At 49.5% G+C, this 12,026-nt stretch overlaps 1 protein-coding gene and 1 long non-coding RNA gene across 2 annotated transcripts in view; one reads left to right on the forward strand and one right to left on the reverse strand.

Annotated features, from left to right (window-relative positions):
• Window positions 1-12,026, reverse strand: part of PTPRF (protein tyrosine phosphatase receptor type F) — a 1,072,658-nt gene that overhangs the window by 667,827 nt on the left and 392,805 nt on the right. The window lies entirely within an intron of this gene.
• LOC138647544 (uncharacterized) overlaps window positions 10,586-12,026 on the forward strand; it is a 47,212-nt gene continuing 45,771 nt past the window's right edge. The window contains exon 1 of the long non-coding RNA XR_011314994.1: window positions 10,586-10,682. This is a non-coding gene — a long non-coding RNA (uncharacterized lncRNA). The remainder of the gene's footprint in view (window positions 10,683-12,026) is intronic.

Here is a 12,026-nt window from a genome sequence, read left to right on the forward strand (position 1 = left end):
CCGCCCCTGTGGTCACATGACCGGCTTAACTCTGCCCCTATGATCACGTGACCGACCTAGCTCAGGTCCTGTGTGCTCTACACACCTCGGTCTTCTCACTACGTGTGTATCGGCTCGTGTTCCCAGCTAGCGCCCCTGGTCTAAACTCCGGTGACACTATCCCCATGTCATTATACTCTCCACGCTGTCAGTCAGTGAAAATTGGACTGCACTCAGATATCATCTAAGAGAGGTCCGGTGGGACAGTCTGTCCATAAAACAGCAATCAGTCGCACACTGCACAACTCTGGCCTTTATGGAAGAGTGGCAAGAAGAAAGCAATTTCTCAAAGATATCCATAAAAAGTGTAATTTAAAGTTTGCAACCAGCCACCTGGGAGACACACCAAACATGTGGAAGAAAGTGCTCTGGTCAGATGAAACCAAAATCGAACTTTTTGGCAACAATGCCAAACGATATATTTGGCATAAAGGCAACACAGCTCATCACCCTGAGCACAACATCCCAACTGTCAAACGTGGTGGCAGCACCATGGTTTAGGCCTGCTTTTCTTCAGCAGGGACGGCGAAGATGGTTAAAATTGATGGGAAGATGGATGGAGCCAAATACCGGACCATTCTTGAAGAAAACCTGTTGGAGTCTGCAAAAGACCTGAGACTGGGACGGAGATTTGTCTTCCAACAAGACAATGATCCCAAACATAAAGCAAAATCTACAATGGAATGGTTCACAAAGAAACGTATCCAGGTGTTAGAATGGCCAAGTCAGAGTCCAGACCTCAATCCAATCGAAAATCTGTGGAAAGAGCTGAAAACCGCTGTTCACAAACGATCTCCATCAAACCTCACTGAGCTCGAGCTGTTAATAATAATAATAATTTTTATTTATATAGCGCCAACATATTCCGCAGCGCTTTACAAATTATAGAGGGGACTTGTACAGACAATAGACATTACAGCATAACAGAAATACAGTTCAAAACAGATACCAGGAGGAATGAGGGCCCTGCTCGCAAGCTTACAAACTATGAGGAAAAGGGGAGACACGAGAGGTGGATGGTAACAATTGCTTTAGTTGTTCGGACCAGCCATAGTGTAAGGCTCAGGTGTTCATGTAAAGCTGCATGAACCAGTTAACTGCCTAAGTATGTAGCAGTACAGACACAGAGGGCTATTAACTGCATAAAGTGAATGAGAACATGATGCGAGGAACCTGATTTTTTTTTTTTTTTATAAATAGGCCACACAGGGATCGTTAGGTTAATGCATTGAGGCGGTAGGCCAGTCTGAACAAATGAGTTTTTAGGGTACGCTTAAAACTGTGGGGATTGGGGATTAATCGTATTAACCTAGGTAGTGCATTCCAAAGAATCGGCGCAGCACGTGTAAAGTCTTGGAGACGGGAGTGGGAGGTTCTGATTATTGAGGATGCTAACCTGAGATCATTAGCGGAGCGGAGGGCACGGGTAGGGTGGTAGACTGAGACCAGAGAGGAGATGTAGGGTGGTGCAGAACCATGGAGTGCTTTGTGGATGAGGGTAGTAGTTTTGTACTGGATTCTGGAGTGGATGGGTAGCCAGTGTAATGACTGGCACAAGGTAGAGGCATCGGTGTAACGGTTGGTGAGGAATATGATCCTGGCAGCAGCATTCAGGACAGATTGGAGCGGGGAAAGTTTGGTAAGAGGGAGGCCGATTAGTAGAGAGTTACAATAGTCCAGACGAGAATGAATAAGTGAAACAGTAAGAGTTTTTGCAGAGTCGAAAGTAAGAAAAGGGCGAATTCTAGAAATGTTTTTGAGATGCAGGTAAGAAGAGCGAGCCAGTGATCGGATGTGGGGGGTGAATGAAAGCTCGGAGTCAAGTATGATCCCAAGGCAGCGGGCATGTTGCTTTGGAGTAATGGTGGAACCGCACACGGAGATGGCAATGTCAGGCAAAGGTAGGTTAATAGAGGGAGAAAACACGAGGAGTTCAGTTTTTGACAGGTTTAGTTTCAGATAGAGGGAGGACATGATGTTAGAGACAGCGGTAAGACAATCACTGGTGTTTTCTAAAAAGGTCGGTGTGATATCAGGAGAAGAAGTGTATAATTGGGTGTCGTCAGCATAGAGATGGTACTGGAAACCAAATCTACTGATTGTTTGTCCAATAGGGGCAGTATACAACGAGAAGAGGAGGGGGCCTAGGACTGATCCTTGAGGAACCCCAACAGTAAGGGGAAGGTGAGAGGAGGAGGAACCAGCAAAACATACAGTGAAGGATCGGTCAGAGAGATAGGAGGAGAACCAGGAGAGAACGGTGTCCTTGAGGCCGATGGAGCGGAGCATAGTGAGGAGGAGCTGATGATCCACAGTATCGAATGCTGCAGAGAGATCTAAGAGAATTAGCATGGAGTAGTGACCATTAGATTTAGCTGTTAGTAGGTCATTAGAGACTTTAGTGAGGGCAGTTTCAGTAGAGTGTAAAGAGCGGAAGCCAGATTGAAGAGGGTCGAGAAGAGAGTTATCTGAGAGATAGCGGGTAAGACGGGAGTGGACCAGGCGTTCGAGGAGTTTAGAGATGATGGGAAGATTAGAGACAGGTCTATAATTAGCGGCACAGTTTTGATCGAGGGATGGTTTTTTAAGTAATGGATGTATGATGGCATGCTTAAATGAGGAGGGAAAATTACCGGAAGTGAGGGAAAGGTTGAATATTTTTGTTAGGTGAGAGGTGACAGCCGGGGAAAGGGACTGGAGATGTGACGGAATGGGGTCACTGGTGCAAGTGGTCGGGCGAGAAGATGCAAGGAGCCTGCTTACTTCTTCTTCTGTAACTGCTTCAAAGTCAGAGAGTGAACTAGATGCAGTGGGGGAGGGAGGACAGTGCATGGTATGAAGGGATTGGGAGATGATTTCCTGTCGAATGTGGTCAATTTTTTCTTTGAAGTAATTGGCCAGATCGTCAGCACGGAGATCCGTGGTTGGGGCCTGCTCTCTTGGGTTGAGTAGGGACTGGAACGTGTCAAAGAGACGTTTAGGGTTATTGGACAGGGAGGTGATGAGGGTGTTGAAGTAGGTTTGTTTGGAGAGGTGAAGGGCAGAATTGTATGTCTTTAGCATGAACTTATAATGGATGAAATCTTCGGGTAGATTAGATTTTCTCCACAGACGTTCTGCGCACCTGGAGCACCGCTGCAGGAAACGTGTTTGCAGCGTGTGCCACGGTTGTTGCCGTCTGTGCCGAGTTGTTTTATGTATAGGAGGAGCAGCTTCATCCAGGGCACTTTGCAGGGTTTCATTGTAATGCTTCAGAGCAGAATCAGGACATGAGATGGAGAAGATTGGGGCCAATGAGGACTGCAAGTTCTTCATAAGTTTCTGGGTGTTAATGGCCTGTATGTTTCTATAAGTGTGGAAAGTGGGGGTGACCTGAGCGGGATGGCAGTTCTTGATAGAGAATGAAAGAAGGTTGTGGTCAGAGAGCGGGAGAGGGGAGTTTGTGAAATCATCGACTGAGCAAAGCCGGGAGAAGACCAAGTCAAGGGAGTTTCCATCTTCATGTGTTGGAGAGTTAGTATGCTGCGAGAGGCCGAAAGAGGAGGATAGAGATAAAAGGTGAGAAGCAGAGCTGTTTGCCAAGGAAGAATGGGCAAGAATTTCAGTCTCTCGATGTACAAAACTGATAGTGACAAACCCCAAGCGACTTGCAGCTGTAATTGCAGCAAAAGGTGGCGCAACAAACTATTAAGTTAAAGGGGCCGAAAAATATTGCATGCCCCACTTTTCAGTTTTTGAATTTCCACAAAAATTTAAAATAACCAATAAATTTAGTTCAACTTCACAACTGTGTTCCATTTGTTGTTGTTTCTTCAAAAAAATTGACATTTGGTATCTTTATGTTTGAAGCATGATATGTGGGAAAAGGTTGAAAAGTTCAAGGGGGCCGAATACTCTTGCAAGGCACTGTATAGGAGAAGCTTTGCAATTTCTTTCTTTTTCATACCGTAAAAACACTGATGACCAAACTAATGGTAAAAAATGGACACACGGATGACACACTGATGACATATTGATGGAATACAATGAAGACAGCGATATCTGATTTTCACGTACGTGTTTTATACGGACCAGTGAAACATGCCTAAGGAAAAGCCATCAATGTCTGATTAGTGGGTGTCATAGCATGTGATCACTGTAATCAATCACTGGGCTCAGCAGTTTTGTGTCGTCTACCTCGACATCGCCAGAAAAACCTCATTCAGATGTCTGTGTAACACGGTCAGTGTACAGATTGCGATAAATGGATTGACCGTAGGTCTCCAGACGTGAACCTGACTGTAGTGACTGCGGCGTTAATAATTATTGTTCCTGCCTGAGTGGGAGTAGTTATCGTGTCGCTGCAGCGTGCCCAATAGCCAGTACATAGCAGGCAGTCTGTCTGGCGACTAATTACCCAGGGTGCAGTACCTAATCTGACCTGAGAGTAAGGGGGCGCCAGAGAGCTGCAAGTGTTAAGTGGAACTGTAAGCGGGATATACATAAATCCCTGCAGTTGGTGGTATATTGAAAGCAGTGGGATACCTAGAATAAGCCCCTGCTGTAAACTAAGAGGTCAATAGCCCTGTGTGTGTTTTTTTCATCACATCGTGGAGTGGAGGGATAACTAAGATAAGCCCCCCTGCCCATGTGATAGCCGTCTGTTGGCCTAAAGTCACCTCAATCCGTGACGTAGGGGTGACGGTCACGGTGTGAATCTTGACCAATCGGTGACAGCGGTCAGGGGAATCGTGACAATTGGTGGCAGCGGTGGGATATCTTAGAGCATTAGTGATTTGGTTTGAGTAATCATTCCTCTCACTAAAAACTTGCAGAAAGTTCTTGCGAGGACTCTGCGCAAATAAGTTTGGAGAACGAACTCAGTGCTTTTTAGTTGTGAGACAATTGCGTACTGGTAATTATCCCTTCCCTTTCTCTTCGTTTTTCTATCCTATCTTTTATTTGGCAACCATGGCTGCGAAAGGGGAAGCCTGGTACAACCAGCAGAAGAAGGACTCTCTTGCTGGGATATGCACGTACCATGGCCTGAACCCCCAGGGTAAGACCAAGACTCAAATGGTCGCTGAACTGGTGCAATTTGAAGCCGACCAAGCCAGGCCACAGAGCCAGCGAACATGGTGCTGCAGCAGAGGTCCAACCACTGAATGCCGGCCCTGTTAGCAATCCGGGCGAATTGGACCCCCACCTGCAGGCGGCCTTGGAAGAACTCCCCACTGGTGACCATGAGGGACGCCTACGGCTGATTCAGCAGTATCGGCAGGAGGCCCGAGCCGAACGAGAGGCCCAGCGAGAGGCTGAGAGAGCCGAGCGCCAAGCCCAGCGAGAACATGAACTGGAGATGCTCCGGCAGGGGGGGATGCCCTCCACCGCCCATAGACGTGAGCCAAGCAGCGCTCAGATACCGAAGCCCCGGCCCGATCACTTCCCTGTTATGGAGAAGGACGGAGACTTGGACACTTTTCTGCGGGCCTTTGAGAAAGCCTGCAGACAGTACCGGCTGCCTACAGATGAATGGGCCCGATACCTGACACCAGGGCTGAGAGGTAAAGCTCTGGAGGCATTTGCTGCCCTCCCTTAAGAACAAGATGGTGACTATGAGGCCATCAAGCAGGCTCTGATAGCCAAGTACCAGCTTACACCCGAGGTGTACCGTAGAAAGTTCCGGACCCTCCAACGTGGCCCACACGACAGCTACAGTGATGTGGTGCATGGACTGGGGACCCACTTTGACCAGTGGACCCAAGGACTGTCAGTGACCACCTTTGCACAGCTGCGAGACCTGATGATCAAAGACCAGTTCTTTCATCTTTGCCCAGCTGAGGTGCGACAGTTCGTGATGGACAGAGAACCCAAAGACGTGACGAAAGCAGCGCAGATTGCCGATGCCTATGAAGCCAACCGTAGATCGGAAGTGCGGAAGCCAGTCACCACCAGCTGGAGAGGGGGTAAGCCTGCAACCAACGCCAGTACCCCTGCCAGCCAACACACCAGAGGTCCTGGCCCTGTGGCCAACAACACCAGACCTACCACCGAACCTCGCAAGTGTTTCACCTGCAATCAGACTGGTCATATCAGTACCTACTGCCCAGCCAAGCAGAAGAACACCCCAGCCAAGGCCCCAGGGCCTAATGCAGCAGTTCTTTTGGTGGGTGGTGTGGTTGGGAGGGTGTGTGACAACGTACAGCCCGTCACTGTGGGAGGCCACGTTGCTACAGGCCTCAAGGACACCGGGGCTGAACGAACCCTCATCCGACCCGAACTGGCGGCCCCTGAAGAAATCATTCCGGGGAAAACCCTAACTGTCACTGGGATTGGGGGCATCAGCTGTCCCTTACCGATGGCCCGGGTTTTTATTGATTGGGGTGCTGGGAGCGGGGTGAAGGAAGTGGGGCTGTCTGATAATTTGCCCACTGATGTTTTGTTGGGGACTGATTTGGGGAGGATGTTTGCATACTACGTTCCTGACACCCCTCCCCAATCTACTAATGCGGGTAAAGTTAACCCTGATGATGATGATGATGATGATGGGAAATCGCATGTGTTACCTGACCATGCTTTATCTTGTAAGGATGCATCTAATAACCATTTTTTCCCTAGGATTGATGGTGAAAATGTTGTACCTGTGCCAGCTGAACCTGATAATGATTTTTCTGTGAAGGTTAATGTGTCCATAGGTACAGGCGTGCCCAGCCACGTCGCTCTGCGGAGTGAGACGGCTGAGGAACCCCTAACAGGGGCAAGTGTCGGTGCTACAGGAAATGGGGAGATGCATGGGAACCGTGAGGAAGGTGATGCCATGAAAGTGACCAGTGCCACCGAGGAAGGTAACTGGCCCATAAGTAGCACTGCCCCTGGAGTGTTGGGGGTGGATGGGGAGGTAGAGCCCATAGCAGCGCCGGCTGATGGGACTGTAGAAACCCCCGGGGAGACAGCCTACGTAGCTGCTGTCACCCGCAGTCAGAGTGCCCGGGACGCAGATAACTGTCTGCCTTCCGGACCTTCCTCAGTCATCACTGTGACTGAAACAGAGGTGGACCCAGAGCAGGTCCAAGAGGGTTCCCGTGGGGAAGGGACCCTGACGTCGCTTCTGGCTTCCCCTAGCCAGGAGTTTCAGGCCGCTCTACACACAGATGCGAGCCTAGAGAGTTTGAGACAACTTGCCGGGACGCACTTCTCCGAGGCTGATACGGAGAAGGTGTTCTGGGAACAAGGAAGGTTGTACCGGGAGACAGTACCCGGAGAATCACAAAAGGAGTGGTTGAGGGAAAGACAGCTGGTCGTCCCACAGCAATTCCGGGGTGAGTTGTTGCGGATTGCCCATGAGATCCCGCTAGCTGGACACTTGGGGATCAGCAAAACTAAGGCCCGGCTGTCTCAACACTTCTATTGGCCTAAGATGGGGACAGATGTGTCAAACTACTGCCGCTCCTGTGTCACTTGTCAAAGAGTGGGGAAGGCGGGGCCTGCTATTAAGGCTCCCCTGATCCCTTTGCCAGTAATAGAGGAGCCTTTCCAGAGGATCGCGGTGGACATTGTGGGCCCGCTGGCCGTCCCCAGCAGCTCTGGAAAGCAATACATCCTTACTGTGGTAGACTATGCTACACGGTACCCAGAGGCAGTAGCTCTGTCGTCAACTAGGGCAGATAAGGTGGCGGATGCCCTGTTGGCCATCTTTTCACGTGTAGGATTTCCCAGGGAAATGCTTACTGATCAAGGGACCCAATTTATGTCTCGCCTAATGGAGGCTCTCTGTAAGAGAATGCAGGTGAAGCACCTGGTATCGAGTGCGTATCACCCACAGACCAATGGCTTGTGTGAACGCTTCAATGGTACCCTCAAACAGATGCTACGCATGCTGGTTGAGACCCAAGGGCGCGACTGGGAGCGGTACCTCCCACACCTGCTGTTCGCTTACCGAGAGGTTCCGCAGGCCTCGACGGGGTTCTCCCCCTTCGAGCTCCTGTACGGCAGGCGAGTCCGGGGACCCCTTGGGTTGGTAAGAGAATCCTGGGAAGAGGAGCCGAACCCTTCTGAAGTGTCCATAGTGGAGTATGTCATGCGCTTCCGTGACAAGATGCAGACCTTGACGCAGTTGGTGCATGACAACATGACGCAGGCTCAGGCTGATCAGAAGCACTGGTACGACCAGAACGCCCGGGAGTGGACCTACCACGTGGGTCAAAAGGTGTGGGTGCTGGTCCCCGTACCAACGGATAAGCTTCAGGCCGCCTGGGAGGGCCCGTACGTCGTCCACCAACAGCTCAACCCGGTCACTTACGTGGTCACGCTTGACCACGCTCGGGGTAGGCGAAAGGCCTTTCACGTCAACATGATGAAGGCTTATCACGAACGTGAACCTTTCGTCCTACTGGTCTGCAGCTTGCCCGAAGACGGTGAGGAAGACACCCTCCTGGACTTGCTGGCCCAAGCCAAGGCCAATGGGTCCATCGAGGATGTGGAGGTAAGCGCCTCGTTAACTGTACCCCAGCGGGTGCAGTTGCAAACCACACTGGAACCTTTCCGGGTCGTGTGCTCCAACCGACCTGGGAGGACTGAGTTAGCAGTCCACGAGGTGGACACCGGGAATCACGCCCCACTACGGCGAACACCCTATCGAATCTCTGACCAGGTGCAGCAGATTATGCGCCAAGAGATTGATGAGATGTTACAGCTGGGGGTGATTCGACGGTCAAAGAGTGCGTGGGCCTCACCTGTAGTTCTCGTGCCAAAGAAGGACCGGACCACCCGCTTCTGCGTGGACTACAGGGGGCTCAACGCCATCACAGCCTCTGACGCACACCCCATGCCGCGCATCGAGGAGCTGCTTGAGAAGTTAGCTGGCGCAAAATACCTGACAATAATGGATTTGAGTAGAGGATACTGGCAGATTCCCCTGAGCCCCGAGGCGCAGGAGAAGTCCGCCTTTATCACGCCCTTCGGACTGTACGAGTCCACGGTCATGCCCTTCGGCATGAAGAATGCCCCTGCCACTTTCCAGCGGATGGTCAACCTCCTGCTTCAGGGACTGGAGACGTACGCCGTGGCGTACTTGGATGACATTGCCATCTTCAGTCCCTCCTGGAAGGAACACCTGCAGCATCTCGAGGAGGTGCTCAGGCGAATTCACCAAGCAGGACTGACTATCAAGCCGGGAAAGTGCCAGATGGGCATGAGGGAGGTTCACTACCTGGGGCACCGGGTAGGCGGGAACACCCTGAAGCCAGAGCCTGACAAAGTGGGAGTGATCGTGAACTGGCCCACTCCCGTGACCAAGAAACAGGTGATGTCCTTCTTGGGCACTGCAGGGTACTATAGGCGCTTCGTACAGCACTATAGTAGCCTGGCAAAACCTCTGACGGACCTCACCAGGAAGAAGCTACCCCACATCGTCAACTGGACAGATGGCTGTGAGGGGGCCTTCCAGGCGTTGAAAACCGCACTGTGCAACGCCCCTGTGTTGAAAGCAGTCGACAGCAGTCGACCGTTCTTGGTGCAGACCGACGCCAGCGAGTTTGGCCTTGGTGCTGTGCTCAGCCAGGTTGACTCGGGGGACCAAGAGCACCCCGTGTTATACCTGAGCCGGAAACTTTTGCCGAGGGAAGTGGCCTACTCCACAATCGAGAAGGAGTGCCTGGCCATAGTCTGGGCCCTGCAGCGCTTGCAGCCCTACTTGTACGGTCACACTTTCACTGTGGTGACCGACCACAACCCTCTGCGCTGGCTAAACGCCATGTGTGGAACCAACGGCATGTTGCTACGCTGGAGCCTTGCCCTTCAGCAGTTTGACTTCACCATTGAACACAAAAAGGGGAAGGGAGCATGGGAATGCCGATGGACTCTCCCGCCAGGGTGAACCTACTGAGGTGCCCATGGAGGCATACCGTCGGGTTCTACCTCCCTAGCGCACACCAAAAGGGGGAAGTGTCACGATATGGTATGAAATATCATAACTAGTTCTCTTGCTAGCCTGCGTGGGCTAAGCCCCCCTTCTTGGAGTAACAGTTTGTAGCTGCAAATTCCTGGCTTTCCTTCTCTGAGAGTATGGGGGAAGAGAGGTTTTACTGCCGAATGGAATTTACGACTGGCATTTCCTGTGTAAGCTCTTGTTCAGCTATAAGGAAAAGTGGCTCCAAAAATTCATGAAAGATTCTTTGTTTAGTTTTTTGTTAGCTATTAGGCAAACTATTTAAGCTAGAAATACGAAAATATATATTCTTATCCTCACTCGGTGTATCTACACATCCCATGAAACTCGGGCTTCTAACTCCATCTGGTAAAGAAGTAGGGTTTTCTCTGTAAATATGTATCCCAGATAGGACATATTTGATCTCATTAGAATGCTCACATTAATCCGAGATGAATGATAGGTTGAGTCTGACTCTGTCATGTTTTGTAGCAAAGTTATAGCAAGTAGATAAATTTAAGATTGAAGTACTCAGAATGTAGAGAGAGGAGGGTCTGGATAAACCAGCCCTTCTGTGATGTCACAGCCTTGAAAGTATAACTGGCTGCACACATCCCCAGCTGACGCTCTCTGCTAGATTTCTTCCTGACTTCTTGTCTTCTCCTGAAGCCAGCAGCATCCCATGGACTGGGATATATGGAAACTGCCCTAGCCTGATTGCCTGCAATGCTTTTAACAAGTGAGTGTTATCTTTTCTCATTTATTCCCTTTATGTTATAATTACCCATGTACATATTTGCAATTGTCTCATTTGTAATATCTTATAAAATATTTTTTGATAAAGCACTGCCTAATTTTTATGGAATATAATATTTCATATTAGTTCGTTCTCCTGTTCTAAACTGTACCCTAAGTCTCTTGAAGGGAAATACGCTACTGTGTTGGGTTAGCTTCGGACCCGTTTAATCGAAGCTGGTGGCAGCGATATGTGTACCGACTGTTGAGGGATGCTGTAGTGACTGCGGCGTTAATAATTATTGTTCCTGCCTGAGTGGGAGTAGTTATCGCGTCGCTGCAGCGTGCCCAATAGCCAGTACATCGCAGGCAGTCTGTCTGGCGACTAATTACCCAGGGTGCAGTACCTAATCTGACCTGAGAGTAAGGGGGCGCCAGAGAGCTGCAAGTGTTAAGTGGAACTGTAAGCGGGATATACATAAATCCCTGCAGTTGGTGATATATTGAAAGCAGTGGGATACCTAGAATAAGCCCCTGCTGTAAACTAAGAGGTCAATAGCCCTGTGTGTGTTTTTTTCATCACATCGTGGAGTGGAGGGATAACTAAGATAAGCCCCCCTGCACATGTGATAGCCGTCTGTTGGCCTAAAGTCACCTCAATCCGTGACGTAGGGGTGACGGTCACGGTGTGAATCTTGACCAATTGGTGACAGCGGTCAGGGGAATCGTGACACTGACACCTTATATATTTAAATGAGGCTCACAAGTTCAGGTAAGTTCAGGTTAGGAGACCCGCGGCCAGTCTATGCATCATAGCCCATACACGGATAGTTGTACAAAAGAGCTCCATTAATTATATCCATTGTATTTGGTCCGGCCAGGCTGAGATGTGTGTCTCAAAGCAGCTTTTGGTTTCCACTAATAGGAAGCCTCTTGGGAGGAAAAGTCAGCCGTACGTAAGTGAAGAATTAAATGTAAAAATTAAAACTCATTGAAATTAACTTTGGACCTAATGAATACCCAAATATCTTGATAATTGCTCCTGGTCTGTGATGATTGTTAGAATAAATATGGGACAAGTTCACGGACATACCACATGATTACAAACCTTCTCTGTATGGATTACTCAAGATTACCGCCCACTAAGGTCTATATTCTAGGTCGTAGGAGACAGTATTGCAGTAGTTATATTCTTGTACATGGGGCAGTATTGTAGTAGTTATATTCTTGTACATGGGGCAGTATTGTAGTAGTTATATTCTTGTACATGGGGCAGTATTATAGTAGTTATATTCTTGTATATACGGGGCAGTATTATAGTAGTTATATTCTTGTATATAGGGGCAGT

The sequence above is a fragment of the Ranitomeya imitator genome, chromosome 8, assembly GCF_032444005.1.
Source record: "Ranitomeya imitator isolate aRanImi1 chromosome 8, aRanImi1.pri, whole genome shotgun sequence".
Taxonomy (NCBI): Eukaryota; Metazoa; Chordata; class Amphibia; order Anura; family Dendrobatidae; genus Ranitomeya; species Ranitomeya imitator.